The 21,432-nt window shown below is 37.8% G+C and overlaps 1 pseudogene; it reads right to left on the bottom strand.

Annotated features, from left to right (window-relative positions):
• Positions 1–839: 839 nt before the first annotated feature.
• Positions 840–21,432, bottom strand: part of LOC102856959 — a 34,644-nt pseudogene continuing 14,051 nt past the window's right edge.

A 21,432-nucleotide genomic window follows, 5' to 3' on the forward strand; every position in this document is an offset into this window, starting at 1 on the left:
ATGCACATAACAACAACAACAACAACAACAACAACATTTCAAACACACATTTATAAAAACATATTATATCAAAATAATAGATTAAAAAAGTTCTTCATTTCCTGGATGGAAAGTTTACTTTTCAAGCAGACAATTGTAAGGCATTCTACACGTCTATTAAGCTTCACTTTTGTTTCCAGAATTGCCATCACGTCTAGCTTACACATCAATGGTTCAAAATTTATAGCTGCAGAATATTCATAAGTCATGAACACTTTTTTTAGTGTCAATTCAAGTCTACAGATCCCTTTATTACATTATATTTATAGGAAAATTATAACTAACATTACACAAATTTTCTTATTCCTTATACTACAGTGCTTTCAATCCCACCGTATAATCAATTTCCACTATGCAAACAGTCCAAAGTCAACTTTTTGCGTAGTTTTGCATATTGAAAAACCAGCCGATGCTCCAGTTCTTCAGAGCATTTTATCTAAAATCAAATCCTTTTAAAACATTAAACACAGTAAGGCAGAAAATAGTCTAATGTCAGCATTTCAAAGGAAAAGAAACAAAATGCTATGGCCAAATTTTGTTAGAAAATCTCTTTTATAAATAAATGTCTGACAGAAAATATAATCAAAAGATGGCAATTTAAGTTTGCCCTCAAAATAAGTAGTTGCTCAAAACAGGGATTGACTATATTAGAATCTTACTGTCTCTTTGTAAACAGAAAAAGAGTTTTAGCTAGGCATTCCACTGACATCGCACCAGGCTATATCCACTTGCCTTGATATCTGCGTGTCAGAATTATCCAAGAGAAGTCATGAACACTTTAGGTGTCTGAAACTGCACTTTCATTCCGTTTCATTTAGCCTCTGTCTCAACTGTTGTACTTTCTGAGCCATGTTAGCTTTTCTGTCTTCTTGGATACCTCTCCACAGAATGCTTTCACTGTTTTCCTCTACTTTGTTTTGCATTTTAGAGGGAAGCCCTGTACACTGACTATTCATAAATGTTCCTTCTTCTAAGCCTATTTATTTTGTTCCCATCATATTTTTCAGTCGTTATTTGGGTTTGTGAATGATCAAAAGTAGGAGAAAAATTTTCTTTAGAAAGTTCTTTCCACCATTTCTATATATTTGAATCTCCCTTTTTATACTTGGCTCATTCTGTATAGCCATGTATGAGAAACTCAGTTGATCTGGTGCCTTAAGAAGACCCATTTGATATTTTCTCATAGTCAGTAACAATTATTTAATGTTAATATCATTTCCTTTTTTCATCAAAACAAGACAGGAAAAAGTACCAAACCACCCAATGCCAGCATTACCATGCTCAGTGTTCAAGGAGCCAGACTCTCTCACTTTAAATAGGATGTTGAGGAGTGAATCTGGCGATTCAGAGACTCCAAAATCTGGCCAGGTGGTATGACGAAAGTGAGGTGGTGTTCTGGTTTCACCTCTATTGATACTTTCCAACTGTAGTACATGTATTGTATAGTACAATTTCACATCTCCTGATAAGAACTTCACATTGAATCCTGTTTCTTTAGATAGCATCTTGTGGTCATCTTTTTTTTGCCAGTACTGTGCACATTAACTTATTATTTCTCCACAACTTGGAACTTATTATTTCTCCACAACTTGGTTTATCATGACAACTGCTTTGGTCTTTTGCTGCCAAGCCATGAGCCAGCAATGACAACATGTATTAGGAAGTGGACCCTGTGTTAGGATGTAACTCCTCTCAGTCTCTTAACATATAAGTAACATAGACTTAATTGGCATTAATTTTCAGTATTCTGTAGCTTAACCTGAATGTAATCATCAAGTACAGCTGCTGCCAATGATTCCGAGCATCCAGCTCCTCAAATTTCTGCCAGATGGTGACAGCAAGAGAAGAACAAGCTGCTAGCTATGAAGAGCCTCATGCCCTGCACAGATCCCAGTAGACACATGCAATGCACAGGCCACCTCTCCACCATCTTCATTTTCATTTGTCTTGAGGAACTTTTAAATTTCACTTTGCATTTCTTCTATAACCTAATAGTGCTCAAAAAAGGGCATCATTTAAATTCCATGTGGGTAGGGTTTTTTTTTTGTCCTTTATCATCTTGTTAATTTCTACTTTTATACCATGTGGTCTGAAAAGATACTTTGTATTATTTCAGTGTTTTTTAATTTGTTGAGGTTTGCTTTTTGTCCTAATATGTGATAAATTCTGGAAAATGTACAATGTGCACTTGAGAAGAAAAGAAATTGAGTTCTATTTGGGTGAAGTACCCTGAATATGTCTATGAGGTTGAGTTGGCTAATTGTGTAGTTTAACCATTCTGCATCTTTGTTGAGTTTCTTTTGAGTAGTCCTTTGGTGAGGGTGTGTTAAAGTCATCTACTTCTATTGTGGTAATGTATATTTCTTTCTTCAAATCTATTAACAGCTATATTTTGCTGGTATATAATTTGATGTTCAGAGTAACATCTACATACCAAATTATACACCTGCAAATTATATTCTAAGATTAGTTAACTATTGCGACTTTAAGCATTATCTAGTGTCCTTTCTTTCTTTCTCATAGTAGTTTTCACCCTGAATTCTATTTTATCAGATGTTAGTATTGACATTTCTGCTTTTTCATGGATGCCATTTACTTGTTATATTTTTTTCCTCTCTTTGACCTTTAGGTTTTTTTTTCTCATTTCATAAACGTGTCTTTTGCAGACAGCATAGTGATAGACTTTTAACAATCAATTCTGCTACTATTTTTCTCTTGAAAAGAGTCACTTCTTCAGTTCGCAATGGAGATTGGAGATCTTATAATTTCACATCAATATCTTCCTGCCTCCCTGTCTTTGGGATTTCTTTCAGTCTGCAATCTGATCTATTTTTTTTTTTAATGTTTTAAATTTTTTTTAGGAAAATACTTGTTTTGGTTTTTTCACAATGTTTAAAACTGTCTGTTGCTTCATTGACATTATGTGAAGTTCTTCTTGGTATGTATTAGGCATTTTCTGTTGTGTCTACATAGGTTGTTGGCAGTTCCTTATCTTTATGATGCTCTTGATAAGTTGCAGATTTTAAGTGTTTCCCCTAATTCTGTTTCCCAGTGGCACTCTTTCCCTCTCGTTGCCTATTGGTGGTTCTGTTTTCCATTTCTTGTGGAAATTTGCTCAGCTGTGGTGGCCTGAAATAAAGAGATGAAAGAGAACAGGTCATTTCTTAGGCATTTTTTGAAGTCGGAATTATCTTGCTACAAAAAGAAAAAGAAAAAAAGAAGTTAAAAAGAGAAAAAAACCTTTCAGATCAATATCTCTTAAAACATAAAGTTATCATAATGACAAAATATTGTTTATTACCATTATTATAAAAATAGAAGGATAACTGTTGTTGTTGTTATGTGCCATTGAGTTGCCTGCAACTCATAGCCACCCTGTGTACAACAGCTCTGAAGCATTCCTGGTCCCCAGTGAGTCTCACTGACTTTCACACAGCTAACACCATTGCCCCAGTTACTGTGCCAATCCATCTCATCTGTAATTTTCCTGTCCTGTGTTGTACCCTTCCAAGGAAGTAGTCCTTCTCCAAGGACCAGTCACTTCTGATCATGTGGAATGGTATCTCAAAATCCTTGTCTCCTTGCACATTTTGTTATAATCCTTTGCTTTGTCTTCTTGAGCTGTCATTTGAAATTTTCTATTCAGCTCCTTAACATCTTTATTTCTTCCCTTTGCTTTGTATTTTTGGCACTTTAGTGCAATATTTAGAGTCTCTTCTGATACCTATCTTGGTCTTTTCTTCTTCCTCCACTTTTGTAATGACCTTTTGCATTCTTCATGGATGATAGTCTTAATATCCTTCCACAGCTCATCTGGTCTTCCTTCATTAGTGTTCAAGGTCTCAAACCTGCTCCTGAGTTGGTTTTTAAATTCAAGTTGGGTAGACTGAAGATGAAATTTTGTTTCCTGTGGATATTATCTAATCTTCTTTAGCTTTAACTTGAACTTGCATATGAACATTTGATGGCCTATTTTGAAATCAGAACCTGATCTAGTTTCCACTGCGATATTGAACTTTTGTAATGATTATTTTCACATATGTGATCGGTCTGATTCCTGTGCATCCAATCAGGTGAAAGCTATGTATATAGCCTGCCTTTATGTTTCTTACAAAAGGTATTTGAAAGGAATAAATCATTGATTGTTCAGAATTCTATCGTTCTATTCTCAGCCACATGTCTGTCACCAAGTCCATGTTTTCCAACTACTGGTTCTTCTTCCTGGTTCCCAACTTTTACATTCCAGTCACCCATTATTTTTAATGCATCTTGGCTGCATGTTTGACCAATTTTTTTTTACTGCAAATGTTGTTAGAAATAATATATTTCCTCTTCTTTGGGTCTAGTTGTTGGTGCATAAATTTGAATGATAGTGATATTAACAGGTCTTCCTTGTATGTGTACGAATATTATCCTCTCATTCACAACATTGTATTTCAAGATGGATCTAGAAATGGCCTTTTGAACAAGGAAAGTGATCGCATTTTTCCTCACCTTTTCATCTCCGGGGTATATGATCTTATAAATGTGTAAAAGTGGAAGAGAATAGAGGAGAAAGTGGACAGAAAAAGGAGAAGAGAATGTGGAAAAGGTAAAGGTGAAAATCACAAGGATAGCATAATTTAGTGGGTGGATGGAGGAGTGAAAGAATAGGAAAGATTCAGTGGGGACTCAAAAAGATAGCAGCATAGTTCAATAGTAATTAATTATACAAAATACAACATTTACAAAAGATCGGATGAAACACAATGTTAGTTAAAGATTGTATAAAAGATAATGTACATGAACAAAACATAATGTAAATGAATTACTGTATGCAAACCAACAAAAAAAGAGAAAGAAAAACCCACCAAAAATCCATCATTTTGGAAAAATGTGTGCCAAAAATAAAAACCATTTTTATGCTAAAAAATAATCAGTAAGTCAGTTCTAGAGTACTATATAAAAAGGAAACCTTAGATTCAAGTATGAGTTATCACACCTTTGGAAGATTGATTCACCATTCAAAAATCAATATAATTTACCATATCAATAGACTATGACCAAATGGTCATAGTAACACAACAAAAAAAATGAAACAAAATTTAAAGTCCATGTTTGGTGTTAAAACAAACTAGCTTTAGAAAACTAAGATTAGAAGGGAATTACCTTAATATGTTAGGGTGAATCTAGAAGGAAAGGGTAAATGCTAAAAAGAATCTTACATTTTTATGAACTTCAGACATTCTGGAGTCAGAGATACTGTAAATCCCCTGAAACTATTGCCCTGAGACAATTGTTAAATTTTAAACTAAAAATAATCCCTGAAGACCTCTTAAGTTCAAGTAACATTTAAGTAGAGGAAAATACACCCACAAAGACACAAAATCCCAATAGTTTGATGTTTAATAGTTTAGTATACTGTTATTGTGTGCAGTTGAGTTGAGTTAAACCAACTCATAGCTGATTGTATGGTGGGTTTTAAAGGCTGTAAAGCACACTCTGAAGGGATAGTCAGTGGTGTTGAACTTGATGCTTTTGGGTGGGCAGGGCAATTCCTTACCACTAAGCCACTGGGTCTCACTAGCTTACCGTTGATGTTGTTGTTAAGTGCCGTCGAGTCGTAGACGACTCAGTGACCCTATGATCTAAAAGCTTGAGCACTGTTCATAGGGTTTCCAGAGGCAAGCCTTTTCGGAAGTGGCTGCCACTCCTGTTTCCAAGCTTGTTTTAACGGAGAAACTCCACCAAACACTGTCCCCCATGGGTAAACTTTGTCGTATTTGGCACATCAGTGTCACAATGTTTAGCATCATGGCAACCACAAATTACCTCTGTACAGCAATGCACAGACCAGTGCTATACCACATTGAAGAAACCAATTTAAACCAGGCCTGAGGGCTGCAGATTAAAATCACCCACCTTGGGCTTGGTAGCATAACTTTCTGTCCATTAGGCCAACATAGTTCTCTCTATGTTTTCGTTGTTATTGTTGTTAGGTGTTGTCGAGTCATAGACGACTCATAGTGACCCTAAGAAAGAAAACCTGAGCACTGTTTTTTTTAAAAAAAGGAAGTCTACCTTGAGCGTTTTGCTATTCTAAGATCTGTACGGGCCCAAACAGAAAATAGCAGCTTGAAAGGGGCAGTAAGTTTGTATTAATGGGGGAAGAGACAAGTCAGAAAACAAAGGATGACTGTACAACTCAAAGAACATAATCAATGTCACTGAATTATACATGTGGATGTATATGAATTGCGGCTCTGGCTATTTTCTATCTGCATACAAAATGGTACATATGGAAAGGCAAAGGGATTATAATAGCGAAAACAATTTAGCAAAAGAAGAACAAAGCTAAAAAACTCATCACTTGATTTTAAGATTGCTGTAAATATGTGATATTGTCCAAGTTTCTATACAGAGAATATAAAACATAATAATCTTGAAACAAATTCAACAAATATGCTCAGTTTATTTTGGACAATGGGGTAAGAGCAATTCAATGAAGAATAGATATTCTTTTCAAATATTTCTGGAGTAAGCAGATATCTGTATGCCAAAATTAATTCTCACTCTCTATTTTTTTACCTTTTAAAAATCGACTCAAAACAGATTATAGACTTAAATGTACAACCCATCACTTGAAAACTTCCAGAAGAAAAAAAAGATAATACTGTGACACTGTATCAGTCAAAGAGCTTTTAGATGCAACATCAAAGGCAGGTTCCATCAAAGAAGAAAACATAAATGGGACTTCTTCAAAATAAAAACTTCTGCTCTGCAAAGCACACTGTTAAGAGAAAAAATATGTAGGCCCCAAACTGAAAAAAGATATTTGCAAGTCACATACTTATTAAGAACATGTAAAAAAATTACATTTCTCAAAAAGGAAAAGATATACAAATAACAGCACAGTGAAAACAGAGAATTCAACAACAACAACAAAATAGTTGAAAATAAATACTAAAAAATACTGAACATCACTAGCTATTAAGATAGAGTGAATAAAAACCACAGTAAAATACATCTGCATTCTCTTTATGTTGTAGTTGTTGGGTACTGGAAGTCAGAATTGACTCAGACCTGGCTCTCTACCAGGTTTTCAGAGGTTATAAATTACACGAAAGCTGATTATCTATCTTTTACAGACTTACAGTGAGTTCAATCCACTCTGAGTTAGTTGGTAACACACTTCTTGCCACTAAGCCACCAGAACTCACACTCTGTTTTACTGTAATTCTTGTTAGGTGCCATTGAGTCGAGTAAGACTCGTATCCGTATCAACTCACAGCAAACCTATGAAACAACAGATCTCAGCTCTGTCCTATCCTGTGCCATCCTCACAATCTCTGACACAGTTGAGCCCATTAATGCAGTTACTGTATCTCTCCACCTAAGGGTCTTCCTCTCTATCGCAGCCCCTCCACCTTCCCAAGCATCATGTTCCTCTCCAAGGAATATCCTTTCCGAGCAATATGCTCAACGTGAAAAGAAGCTTTATCTCAGTTTAGGATAGCTAAAAAAAATATTAAAACTTTTAGGAACTTGACAGTATCAATACTAGCTAAGAATGAATAGGGAAAAAAATGAAGAGCAAATGGAACTCTCTCATACTTAATAAGAAAGTAAAGTGACACTTTCTTGGAAATATAAAAAATGTTAGAATAAATAAATAAATAGAAGAAGAAAATAAGAATATATTATCAAAAGATCTTTCATTATTAATGATTCTTACAAATCAGTAACAGCACTAATGGTATAAAAATAGGAAAACATCAATAAGCACATTATAAAAACAAAATGCAAATGCCACATAAACAATTAAAGAAAAGTTCAAGGTCAGTATTAAGCAAAGAAATTAAGCGTAAAATATCAGAGAGATGCTATTATTCATACTCGATCAGTGACAAGGGTTTAAAAAAATAACAGTACTCAATATTTGTGAATTTCAGTAAGACAAGAATTCTCATAAACTCTGGAAGCTATGTAATTTGTTCAAGTCTTCCAGAATATGATTTGTAAATATCTGTCATGAGCTATAAAAAAGTTCATCCTCTTTGAATCAGTAATTTTGCCTCCATGAATGGATCCTAAGGAAGTAATCAAAAGTGGAGACAAAGATTTATATATAAACAAGTTTATCACAGCATTATTTTCGGTATAGGAACACTAGGAATGAGCTTTGTACACAAAAGGTATATATCCAATTTGGCACAAGTATAAAGTAGAATAGTTTTAGTCATTAAATATATTTATGAAGAGTTTTTTTATGACGTGGAAAGAGACTTCTGACGCAGTATAAATAAAACAGCAGAACAGAGTACATAGTATACTGTATCTATTATATACTTAAATATATATGATTTTAAGATTATGATTATTTCTAAATGGGCTTGTATATATATTACTTAGAAAGACACAACTATTGAGGCTGAAAAGTCAGATTTTGTTATTCTATATTTTTTAAATATGACTTGTCTTCTTTTCATAACTTTTGTTGTTGTTAGGTGCTGTTGATTATTATATAATCCATAGTGACCCTATGAAAAATATATCTAAACACTGTCCTATACTGTGCCATCCTCACACTTCTTGATGCACTACAGCACATTGAAGTAGCCTCTGTGTCAACCTACCTGGCTGAGGGTCTTCCTCTCCTTTGCTGACCCTCTGCCTTTTCGAGCATTATGTCCCTCTCCAAGGAAAAGGCCCTCCTAGCAATATGCCCAAAGTATTTGAGGCAAAGCTTTATTATCTTTTCCTCCAAGGATCACTCTAGCTTCCATTACTCTAAGATATATTTGTTTGTTCTTTTAGTAGTCCATCAGATGTTTGATACCCTTCTCCAACACCAGTGCTCAAAGGTATCAATTCCTCTGTCATCCTTTGACAGCTCAGATCTATTGCAAATGAATGAAAATACCATAGCCTGAATCAGACAAACCTTAGTCCTTGGACTAACATCTTCTATACTTCTAACTTCTAACTAACTAACTTCTCCATAATTTGGAAAACTCCCTGAATGCAGACTTTCCCAGTGCAATACATCTTCTGATTTCCTGACCTCTGATTTCCTGTACCAAGGGTGTTGATCAACAAGATGAAGTTGTTGGCAGTTTCAATCTTTTCTCTATTTATCATAAGGTTGCCTACAATAGGCTCAATGGTAATAATTTTTGTTTAATTGATGTTGAGATGCAATCAATATTGAATTCTATGTTCATTGATCTCCTACAAAAAGTGTTTCAAGTCCTCCTCACTTTCAACAAGCAAGGTGGTGTCATCTATATAACACAGTTACTGATGAGTCTTCCTTAATCTGGATGCCACAGTCTTCTTCACAGAATCCAGCTGCTTGAATGACTTGCTCAGCATACAGACTGAATAGATATGGAGAAAGAATATAACCATAACACATCCCCTTAACCTGAAGAGCTTGTTGCAGAAGGTAAAGCACTATAGCCTTCAATATGGATTGAAGCTCAATATCAAGTAAACAAAGATTCTCACCATGGGGCTGATAGGCAGCATAATAATGATGGTGAAGAGATTGAAATTGTTAACAGCTTTAGTTTGCATGGCTCTGCAATCTACACTCTTGGTATCAACAGGCAGGAAATTAAAAGATGAGTTACATTGGGAAAGTCTGCTGTCAGAGACCTCTCCAAAGTACTGAAGAGCAATAATGTCGTTCTGGAGACTAAGGTACACCTGATCCAGGCCATATTCTTTTCAATTACTTGCTATGCATCAGAAAGCTAGACAATGACTAGGGATTATAGCTCTTCAGGTCCTCCTGTAATCTTTGATTTTCTCCAGTAAGCTCTTCAGGTCCTCCTCAGTTTCAGAAAGCAGTGTCATCTGCATTATGAAGATTGTTGATGAGTCTTCCTCCATTCCTGATACCATATTTCTCTTCATAAACCTAGCTTTTCAGAGAATCTGTTCTACATATAAATTGAAAAGAAATGGAGATAGGACACATCCCTTACCAATTTTGAACCATGTAGTGTTTCCTTGCTCTGTTCTGATGTTCTGGACCAATTGGCAGCATCAGGATGGATGGTGAAGAGATTGAGATTGTACACAGCTTTAGTTTGCTTGGCTCCATAGTCAACAGTCTTGGCACCAGCAGCCAGGAAATTAAAAGGCTCATTACCATGGGAAAGTCTGCGGTTAGGGACCTCTCCAAAGTGAAGAGCAATGGTGTCTCTCTGGAGACTAAGGTGTGGCTGATACAGGCCATTGTCTTTGCTATCACTTGTTACGCATCATTGGACAATGACTAAGGAGGATAGAAGGAGAATTGATGCCTTTGAGCTGTGGTGTTGGGGAAGAGTATTGAATATACCATGGACTGCTAGGAGAACAAACAGGTTTGTCCTAGAGAGGATGAGACCAGGCTGTTCTTGGAGACAAGGATTTTGAAGTTTCATCTGATATATTTTGGACATGTTTCACAGAGAGATCAATCCTTGGAAAGGGCTGTCATATTTGGAAGGGTGGAGGAATAGTGCAAGAGAGAAAGAGTCTTGATGAGATGGATTGATTCAGTGACTGGGTAATGGGGGTCAGTGTCTCAGAGACAATATGATTGGAAGAGGATAGAGAAGGATTTAGGGCAGTTGTAAATAGGATCACTATGAGTCACAGGTGACTCGACAGCACATAACAACAACAACAACAATGTTCACATTCTCTGCACAATAGCCTCTTTGTCTAGGTATAGATGTCACATGAGCACAATTAAGTGCACTGGGGTTCCCATTCTTTTTAATGTTAGTCATAACTAGTTACGATCCACATAGTCAAATGTCTTTTCACAGTCAATAGAGCATAAATAGACATTCTTCTGTTATTCTTTACTTAAGTAATGGTGCTTCTAACATCAGCAATGACATCCCTGGTGCTACGGCCTCTTCTAAATCCTGTTTGAACTTGTGGGAGTTCCCTGTCTATGCTGTTCCCTGCTCTAGCTGTTTTTGAATGATCTTCAGCAGTATTTTGCTTGCATGTGATATCAATGATACTGTTCGATAGTTTCCAGATTCTGTTGGCTCACCTTCCTTGGGAAGGGGAACAAATAGGGATCTCTTCCAATCCACCGGCCAGACAGCTGTCCTCCAAATTTTCTGACATAGACTGTTGAGCTGATCCAGGGCTGCATCTGTTAATTGAAACAAGTCATTCGGTATCCCTTCGATTCCCAGGACTTTATTTTTTGCCAATGCCTTCAATGCAGTTTCCATTTTTTCATTACCATTTGCTCCTACTCCTATGATACTTCGTGAAATATTTCAGTATCACGAAATTCTTTTTTGGTACAGTGACTATGTGTATTTCCTCCATCTTTTTTTGTTACTTCCCGAGTCATTCAATATATTGTCCATAGTATCTTTCAATATTTTTACTTGAGGTTTGAATTTTTCAGTTCTCTTAACTTGAGAAATGCAGAGTGAGTTCTTTCCTTTTTATTATCCAATTCCAACTCTTTGTACTGTCCGTTATAATACTTTACTTCATCTTTTCTATCTGCCCTTTGAAATATTCTGTTCAGCTCTTTTACGTTGGTATGTTTCCCCTTTGTTCTGGCTTCTGGATACTCTAGTGCAACTTTCAGAGTCTCTTCTGACATCCGTTTCATTTTTCCCTTTCTCTTCTATCTTTTTAATGACTTTTTGCTTTCTTCATGGTTGATATCCTTGATGTCATCCCACAACCATCTGTTCCTCAGGCTTTAGTGTTGAATGCTCCACACCTATTCATAAGTCTTCGATAATTTATATTTTAAAGTTAAATCATATTATTTTTGTAACCAGGAAAAAAGAATAAAATTATTTAAAGCTATGTTTTCCATTATAGTATTATAATGTCTTATTTTTTCATCTGCTTAAAATATAAACCAATTCTGACCCATAATAATTGCTTCTAGAGGACATATGCCCAGGATGCCTTTTCCTCAAGATTGTGTGACACAGGGATTCCAGCTCTCTGGGTAGTGATGATCTTTTAGCAGTAGAGATAATTTCAAGGCATAGAATCTTATATTTTAGACTTCCTAGTTCTAAGAAAACACAGGTATATTTAAAGAGAGACAGGGATACAAGCAAGCACTTTATGCCAGAGGTAAACATTGCCAGATGCCAGTAAGAACGAGGCTAATATTTTTCACCAATCAATTGCTAAAGCTAAATGCTGTCTAAAGAGAGAATTGCAGGTTTTTTTTATGTCTGTGATACAGATATAAGAAGAATTCAAACCTACCTGCACAAAAAAGATTCATTCCTGTGAGGACAGTAACCAGAGGTGGAAGACAATGAAGTCCTGTTTGGAACCTTTACCTCTGTTTCTGCTGTGAAGCAGGAAGATTCTATCTCTAAGAAGCTATTCCCATTTAAGGCCTTTAAAAGCCCGCTGCAGATTAAAAGTGAGAACAAACAAATAAAAAGTACTTTGACTTGTTGTTGTTAGGTGCTGTCCAGTCAAGTACAACTCACAGTGATCCTGTGAACAAAAGATCTAAGCTCTGTTCTATCCTGTGCCAACCTCACACTTTCAGACACACAAAAGCCCATTGCAGCAGTCACAATGTCAGTCCTCCTGATTGAGGGCCTTCCTTTCCTTTTCCAACCCTCCACCCTTCCCAGCATCATGTCCTTTTCAAGGAATAGCACCTTCTAGGAACATGTCTAAAATATCTGAGGCAAATCTTCATCATTCTGGCTTCTAAAGAGCACTCCAAGCTGTGCCTTTTCCAAGACAGCCGTTCGTTCTCTTAGCCATCCATGGAATGTTCAGTGCTCTTCTCCAACACGACAGCTCAAAGGGATCAATTCATTTCCTGTCATCCTTATTCATTGTCCAGCTCTCAGATATGTAACAAGTAATCTGAAAGACTGTGGCCTGAATCAGACACACCATAGTCTTCAAATTGACATCACTACTCAGTAATTTGGAAAGGCCCCTAACTGCAGATTTTCCCAGTACAATGCATTTCCTTATTTCCTCACTGCTGATATCAAGGGTGTTAGTTGTGGATCCAAGCAAGATGAAACTGTTGACACTTTCAATCTCCTCTCCATCCATCATGGCACTGCCTATTGTTCCAGTGGTAAGAATCTATGTTTTCCTGAAATTGAGATGCAATCCATCCTGAAGGCTGCCTTCCTTGATCTTCTGCAACAAGTGCTTCAAGTCCTCCTCACTCTCAGCAAGCAAGGTTGTGTCATCTGCATAACACAGGTTATTGATGAGTCTCCATCCAATCCTCATGCCACAGCCCTCCTCATAGACCTACTTTGACCTGTAGAAAAAGGAAAATGGGTGCTCAACATAGACTGTTAGGCAGAAATAGTGAAGGATCACTGAAAGATCCCACTGTCTAATCCCAGAAGCACCACAGAATAAGGCTACCCTCTCCTCTATAGATGTCAATCAGGTTAATAGGTGTTTATTAACATACTACTAGTAGTAGTAGTAGTAGTAGTAGTAGTAGTAGTAGTAGTAGCAGTAGTAGTAGTAGGGGGCTATGGTGGCCCAGTGGCAAGAAACTGCACTGTAATCTCAAAGGCATGTGGTTCAAGGCCATCAGCTGCTCTGCAGAAAGAAAGATGGGCAATTTCCTCTCTCACTTGATTAACTCCCTCTGAAAACTTGCCTGAGGGTCAGCTATGTGTTGGTTCTGACTCGAAGGCAAAAAACAACAACTAGTAGTAGGGAGCTCTAGTGGCCTAGTGGTAAGAAGTTGTGCTGCAATCCCAAAGGCATGAGACTGGAATTCACTACCTGCTCTGTGGGAGAAAGATGGGCAATCTCCTGCTATGCTATTAAATGACTCTGAAAACCTGCTGGAGGGTCAGCTATGAGCTGATTCTGACTCAATGGTAAATACCATAACATCAACAGATACTAGCTGGGTACCATTGGATTGACTTGGAGTCATGCAACCTTATAAAAATCAAATCTGAACCTTGCCCTACTCATATCATCTATGTGACCCCTGCTTTGCTAAATCACTGTTACAATCATTGTGTCAATCTATCCCTTTGAAAGTAGTCTTCTATTTCTCCCAATCTCCACATTTCACAGCATGATGGCTTTCCTCCAGGACTAACCTCCCCTGATTACCTATCCAAAATAAGTGAGATGAAGTTGCATCATTCTTGCCTCTAAGGAGCACCTGGGCTGCACTTCCTTCAAGAGAGACTTACTTGCTCTTTTGGCAGTCTTTGAGCTATTCAGTACTCTTCTCCAACAGTACAATTCAAAGGCATTTATTATTCTATGGTTTTCCTTATTCAATGTCTAACTTTCAGACGCAAAGGAAGCAGCTGGAAAATATCATGGCTTGGATCAGGTGGATCTTAGTGTTTTCAGTTGCCATAATTTCCCTTAAGCATTTTGGAGAGGTCTTTGACAGCAGATTTTCCCAATATGATACATCTTTTGATTTCTGGGCTGCTGTGACCATGGCTATTGATTGTGGACATAAGTAAAAAGAAATCTATGACAACTTCAATCTTTTCTCCATTTGTCACACATAGTATTGTCTATTGGTGAAATAGTGAGGAGTTTTGGGTTTTGGTGTTTTTTTAAGGTGTATTTTTAATTTTTAAAAAATACTTAATGTCTTCTTTTGGATTGGCTTGCATACAAACCAAAATCATCATTAATATATCAATATACCTATCACTCATATATATTGTATTTATTTCTTTTATAGGTGTTTTTGTGTGGTCTTTGAGCTTTAGTGCTTCACTTTCTGTAAACAAGGTTGTGCTATCTGCCTAAAGCAGGTTATTGATGAGTCATCCTCCAATTTGGATGTCACATTCTTCTTCATGTAGTCCAATTTCTAGAATTATTTGTTCAGCGTGCAGAATACGACCCTAATTCACTCTTTTCCTAATTTTAAACCATACAGTGCTCCCTTGTGTTTGGACAAAGGCTTCTTAGTGTATGTATAGATTTTCAGTGAGTGCAATGGAACTTGACTTCTTCTCAATGCTATCAATGATTTTTTACGATCTACACATGAAAATGCCTTTGTATAGTCAATAAAACACATTTGAGCCAGAGCCTATGGTGATGAAGGCAAAAGTTCAAGCTGCTTTGAAGGAAATAGCAAAAAATAAGGCCCCTGGAATAGATGGTATACCAATTGACATATTTCAGCTAACAGATGCTGCCCTGGAGGTGCTCACCAAGTTGTGCCAAGAAATCTGGAGAACAACCACCTGGCCAACTGACTGGAAGAGGTCTATATTTGTTCCCATCCCAAAGAAGGGCGACCCAACTGAGTGTGGAAACTACAGAAAATTATCATTGATTTCACATGCAAGCAAGATTCTACTGAAGATTATCCAAAAACGACTGGAACAGTACATCAGCAGAGAACTGCCAGAAGTCCAGGTTAAGTTTAGAAGGGGTCGTAGTAGTAGGGATATTGAAACTGATGTTAGATGGATCTTAGCTGAAAGCAGAAAATACCAGAGAAATGTCTATCTGTGTTTCATTGATTATGCAAAGGTATTTGACTGCGTGGATCATAACAAACTGTGGCTGACTCTGAGAAGAATGGGAATCCCAGAACATTTAATCGTGCTAATGTGAAACCTATACTTGGACCAAGAGGCAGTCATCAGAACAGAGCAGGGCAACACTGCATGGTTCAAAATTGGGAAGGGTGCACGCCAGGGATGTGTCTTATCTCCATACCTTTTCAACCTGTATGAAGAGCAGATTATCCGAGAGGCGGGGCTCTATGAGGAGAAGCGTGGCGTTAGGATTGGTGGAAGATCTATCAATAATTTGCGTTATGCAGATGACACAACCCTGCTCGCTGAAGCTGAGGAGGATCTCATGCACTTACTGCAGAGGGTCAAGGACTGCAGCCTTCAGTACGGACTGAGGCTCAATGTCAAGAAGACAAAGATTCTCACCGCTGGACCAATCGGTAGCATTAGGATGGATGGCGAAGAGATTGAAATTGTTCACAGCTTCAGTTTGCTTGGCTCCACAGTCAACGCTCTTGGCACCAGCAGCCAGGACATAAAAAACAAACAAACAAAAAACAAAACCAAAACAAACAAACAAATAAAACCAACCAAAAACGTATTGCGATGGGAAAGTCTGCTGTTAGGGACCTCTCTAAAGTACTCAAGAGCAACGGTGTCTCTCTGGAGACTAAAGTGTGCCTGATACAGGCCATGGTTTTTGTAATCACTTGTTATGCATCAAAGAGTTGGACAATGACTAGAGAGGATAGAAGGAGAATTGACGCCTTTGAGCTGTGGTGCTGGAGAAGAGTATTGAATGTACCATGGACTGCCAAGAAAACAAACAGATTCATCGTAGAGAGGATTAAACCAGGCTGCTCCTTGGAGGCAAGGATTCTGGGGCTTCGTCTGACATACTTTGGACATGTTGTAAGGAGAGACAGGTCTTTAGAGAGGGACATCATGCTGGGTAGAGTAGAGGGACAGAGCAGGAGGGGAAGACCCTCTATGAGGTGGATTGATTCAGTGACTGGGGTAATCGGGATGGGTGTGTCAGAGGCAATGCGATTGGCACAGGATTGAGCACGGTTTAGGGCTGTTGGTCGCTATGAGTCGCAAACGACTCGACGGCACATAACAACAACAACAACAACAAGCATTTTTTATTATTTTCTGCCTTCAACTAAGATCAAACCGACATAAATAATGCTATATGCTTTTTACCATGACCTCTTCTCACTTCACCTTGAATTTCTGGAAGTTTCCTACTGATGTATTGTTCTAGCCATTTTTTAATAATCTTCAGCAGGATTTTACTTGCACATGATATTAACGATGGTTTGATAATTTCCACAGTCTGTTAGACCACTTTCGTTTCTGAATAGGAACACATATGGATCTCTTCCAGTCAGTTGGTCAGGTAGCTATCTTCCAAATAGTGGACACACTCAGGGTAGGAACTACTTGTTGAAATGTGTCAATTAATATTCCTTCAATTCCTGAAGTCTTATTTTTTTGCCCATGCCTTTAATACTACTTGAACTTATGTCATTGTGATTTTTTTTAAATAATATATGTCTTTCTGAATGGGTTCAGTGTCAACCAATTCTTTTTGGTATAGTGGCTTTGTACGCCTTCCATATTCTTTTGATTATTCCTGCTTCATTCAAGATTTTGATGATGGACTTCTTCAATCTTTTAACTTGAAGCTTGAATTTATTCTTCAGTTCTTTCAGCTTGAAACACATTTAACTTGTTTGGCTAACTCCCGCTCTTTACTTTATCCTAGTACAGCAAACTGACAGACAAGTGTTGTACCCATAAAAGCAAACTATAAACAGTCAAGTGTATACACACACACAAACATACACTCACAGAGTAAAATAAAGAGCAGCAGCAAGTCATTCCCCTCTCCCAATACAGAAAGATGACAGATAAATGCTGTACCTTTTAAAAAAAACCCTAACTTCTCCACCCCTTCATTGCCATCAAGTTGGAACTGAAACATAGTTGACCTTTCAGTAGTTTTTCATAGGATGCAAATCACATGGGAAAAGATTGCTCATCTTACTATTCATGGATCAGATGGTGTATTCAAACTACCTTTGGGCTGACAAAACAACTGCTTACCCAGGAGGCCTCTTAGAGTACTCATAAGAGCTGATAGTAAAACAAGCAAGCGTACAAATGTTACAAAACACACATGCATGCTATGGGAAATAGAGAAAAAAAAACACCCAACAAACTATCTGTATGGAACAGTATATCTGCCACAGTTCAGCTGAAGATTGGAGTTTGAGTGCTTAGATAGGTCAGAGGTTTTACTCCTTTGAGTGGTGTCTGAAGTCTCAGTATATGAGCCAGGTCATGGTTAGAACCTCTACTGGCCTACTGTTTTCTGAGAATGTGTCAAGGGATGGGACCCCCCAGTCTGGGACAAAGTTTCTGCAGAGGAGTCTAGGCTTATTTGTCTGACTAGAGAGGATGCCTTGTCAGTACAAGGAATAGGTAAAGACAGGATATCCAGGCAGAGATGGCTAATAAATTGTCAGTCTTCCATGTCCAAATGTTTCTATAAATGCCCATGGAGTGTGTCACATAAAAGTACTCAGTAAGGAGGAAAGTTCCGGGTCAGGGGAGGTGCTCCCACCGATACCATGGGTGATTAAAGGCCAAATATAACACAGTCCACAGGTTCTAAGAGGAAAACTCTGAAAGCTTCTGGTTTCAGATATAAGATGATGTGGGTGTGGTCTGAGGTAGAGGTGAATCTTGGCGAAGGGGTCTCTACCCACCACCTGGTGAGTAATGATCCAGGAAGTAGGGACAAAGGAAAAGAAGGGAGATTGGACCTTTTCAGCTGTGTGGATATGGCTGCTGCTGCTGCTGCTGTCTTCCTGGATTCCTACACCACGTGGCTAACTGTTCAGGATGACTGAGCTGGGAGTAAACAACCATCTATTAAGTCTTTGGGTGGTTCAAATGGTTTGTGATTGACAACTGACCTGAGAGTTGGTGGTTCAGAATTACATCTAAAAAAGACTTGGCAATGTGAGGGCATAAAGTTTATAGTCAAGAAAAACCCATGGAGCAATTTTACTTTGACACACATGGGGTTGCCCTGAATCAGAATCACTTTAACAACAATAGCTTGTATTTTTTTGTTGTTTGTTTGCTTGCTTACCAGTTGTTTATTGCTTGAACAGAAGCAAGACTGTAGATATCCAGCCTCCCTGAGGTCCCGTGCCAAAGGAAAAATGTAAATTTGGGGGTAGAGGACACACCAGGGAACATCTACCAATCCATTTGCCACATTGCACACAAGTTATCATGGGCAGAGTTTGAAATCTGTGTTGCCATGACTGTAACCATAGAAACAACAAATCGAAACCCAGCATAACTCCTGAATAGATTGGCTTAACCCATAACTACTAGGCACTTAGCAGAAGGTATTTACAAGCATAAGAACTATTAAATCCAATCTCTACTTTGCTGCAAAAATGTTGACCTTTAACAACAATCATGTGATATGCAAGAAATTTTTTTAAAAATCACTATTACAAAGCAACTCAATCAACAGCAGATTTAGATATGACACTATGAAACAAGATGTTGGAGTTGTTGTTTCTTGTTGTTATGCGCCGTTGAATCACCTGTGACCCATAGCAATCCTATGTACAGTAGCTCTGAAGTCTGCCCTGTCCTGAGCCAGTCTCACTAATTCTGATACACCAACTCCATTACCTCAGTTATTGTATCAATCCATCTCATCCGGGGTCTTCCTGTTCTGTGGTGTCCCTCCACTCTTCCAAGCATGATGTCCTTCTCCAAGGACTGGTCTATCCTGGCCATATGCCCAAAGTATGTGCGACAGAGCTTCAAAATCATAACCTCCCAAGAGAAACTTGGTTTCACCCTAAGACAGACTTATTTATTTTCTTGGTAGTTCATGGTATGTTCAAGACTCTTCTCCAGCACCACAATCCGAAAGCATGTATTCTCCTGTCATCCTTAGTCATTGTCCAGCTTTCTGAAGCATAACAAGTAATTGCGAAGACCATGGCCTGGATCAGATCCACTTTAGTCTCTAGACTAACATTTTGTTTTTCAGTACTCTGGAGAGGTCCCTGACAGCTGATTTTCCCAATGCAATTAGTCTTTTGATTTCCTGACTGCTGGTATTTAGAGTGCTGATTGTGGAGTCAAGCCTGCTATAATTGTTAACAACCTCAATCTCTTATCCACATATCACGGTGCTGCCAATTGATCCAGTGGTGAGAATCTTTGTCTTCTTAATGTTGAACTTCAGTCATATTGAAGACTACAGTCCTTGACCTTCCGCAGCAAGTGTTTCAGTTTTTCTTCAGTTTCAGCAAGCAAGATTGTGTCATCTGCATAACTTAGGTTGTGGATGAGTCTTCTTTCAATTCCTCCTCAGAAGGCCCTGTTTCCCAAATGATCTGTTCTGCAGACAGATTGAAAAGGTGTGGAGATAAGATGCATCCCTGACACACTTCTTTTCTGATTTTTAACTATGCAGGGTTTCCCTTTTCTGTTCTGAGAACTGCTTCCTGATCCAAGTACAGAGAACTCAAAATAATTATGTGAAATATGCCAAACAATCTAGTGGAGAAGTTGAATGTTGTACATCGTCTAATAGGTAATTTCATTAGAGAGATATAAAAGATAAGAGTCAAATAACAGTTCTAGAAATGGATAGAAAGCAATTCTTAATATATTTCTTGTGTTCATTAGTAAATTAAACACAGCAGAGACAAGAATTAATAAACTTGAAGTTATGTCAATAAGAATTGTGTAAACTGAAATACAAAGGGGTTAGAGTTCTGAGCCCCATCTTGATCATGGAAGAGAGAAAAGAGAGCACTTAGAGATGGTAGTAGAGATTCTGAGAGATGTTTCAGGTTATCTACCAAGTCAACCTTCATCATGCAAACAAAATTCTCCCCAGACCAGTAGGCTGAGCAATGCTTTGTCTGTTGTGCAGTTAGTTCAACCTTGAGTGGTTTTAGTCAAGAGTCCCACAGCCTGCTTGTGAGGGGAGATTAGCATTTGGTCCTTGATATCCATGTAGACCCCATTCCTACTTCTCTCTCCCAGCAAGATATTCTTCTGATATAAATAGTACTGATTCAGACACAATATAGCTGAACTCTGAGCTCCTAGCTGATATCCTCTTTCTTATGTAAAAAACCAAGTTATTCTCTATCCCTCTTAGCCCATCCCATACATGGATAAAGCAGCTCAAAAGAGATTTCCTCTGTTAGAATGTTCATCACACCTCCACTTTTACTGGCCCAAAGAGACTTCACTTTTGTGAACTGTCTTCTCTGACGTAAAGTTGTTCTCAATAAAGAGTATCATTGTCTACACATTGTCTACACCATCTATGAACTCTAGTGTAGGTCATCATGTACCCTATATGATGTTTGGCACTCACTGATGGGTTTCTGAATTGCTGATTGACTTGGTATTAGGACTTTTGGAAAGCAAGGATGTGCATTAGTTGTTAGAGGTTGAAGACATCTCTCCTGAGTGCAAGGAGGGACACGTCACCTAGCTGAGGTTGAATGGTTGGTAATTAGATGATACTTGAGAATAATAACATAAAGATGGAAACATTGTGAGAAAGCTACAAAGAAACACATTATGGTTCATATATTAAGTCTCTAGTACCTCTGGACACCAATGAATATCAAATGATTGACTTTTGTACATACAATAATTTATTCATTGCAAATGTCTTCTTAAAAACCACAGAAGGTGACTTTATGCATGGAACTCACCTAATGGACTTCACTGCAATTACACTGACTATATCTGTGGAAAGAATCATTGGAGAAGTCCATTTTCTGTAGTTGAAATCAAGACAGATGCTGACTACAATGGATAAGCAATT

The sequence above is a fragment of the Elephantulus edwardii genome, unplaced genomic scaffold (assembly GCF_000299155.1).
Source record: "Elephantulus edwardii isolate Elephantulus edwardi_28Jun2011 unplaced genomic scaffold, EleEdw1.0 scaffold00041, whole genome shotgun sequence".
Lineage (NCBI taxonomy): Eukaryota > Metazoa > Chordata > Mammalia > Macroscelidea > Macroscelididae > Elephantulus > Elephantulus edwardii.